This window comes from Centruroides sculpturatus, unplaced genomic scaffold, assembly GCF_000671375.1.
Source record: "Centruroides sculpturatus isolate CEXI.00-Female unplaced genomic scaffold, Cexi_2.0 scaffold1703, whole genome shotgun sequence".
In the NCBI taxonomy this organism is placed as follows: Eukaryota; Metazoa; Arthropoda; class Arachnida; order Scorpiones; family Buthidae; genus Centruroides; species Centruroides sculpturatus.
In genome coordinates this window covers 54,585-55,339 of record NW_019385901.1, presented here as the reverse complement: position 1 = coordinate 55,339, position 755 = coordinate 54,585, and positions in this window count along the sequence as shown.

Sequence of the window (755 nt, the reverse complement as noted above, 5' to 3'; positions counted from 1 at the left end):
GATTTATACAAACTTTCATCCCCTATTTTATCCCCTTAGGGGTGGAATTTATCAAAATCCTTTCTTAGGGGATGCCTACGTCATAGTAGCTTTATGCATGCAAAGTCTCAGCCCGATCGGTTTAAAATTGACAAAGTTTCATACAAACTTTCATCCCCTATTTTATCCCCTTGGGGGTAGAATTGATCAAAATCCTTTCTTAGCGGATGCCTACGTCATAACATCTACCTGCATGCCAAATTTCAGCCCGATCCGTCCAGTGGTTTGGGCTGTGCGTTGATAGATCACTATGTCAGTCACCTTTGAGTTATATATATTTAGATTTACCAATATCGAGTGGCGCTGACAACGATGCTAAACGTTGGATATTGGAGCTACCGTGGAAAATGCCAATAAAGACCGCTAAATAAGACGACAACACAGAAACACAGATGTTTTCATGTTTCGTTCTCTAGGATTTATGATGATTATATTAACATTTACTGTAGATGTACATATTTTAATATGATTTTATGTGTTTTAACGCTTTTCTAATGATATAACGACTTCAATATTTGTGGCGGTCAGACGTAAAGTCGAATAAAATTACTTAAATTTGATTTTTATTTTTCTATATATTTTTTGACAAACGACGTATAATCGAGAACGACGTAACTCGAGGTATACCTGTAGTATACCTCGAGTTGTCCTTAGAGTTTTCTATTAATCTGTTTGATTTGATTAAGAATATTGCTGCCGGGATCTTTCGAGTATCA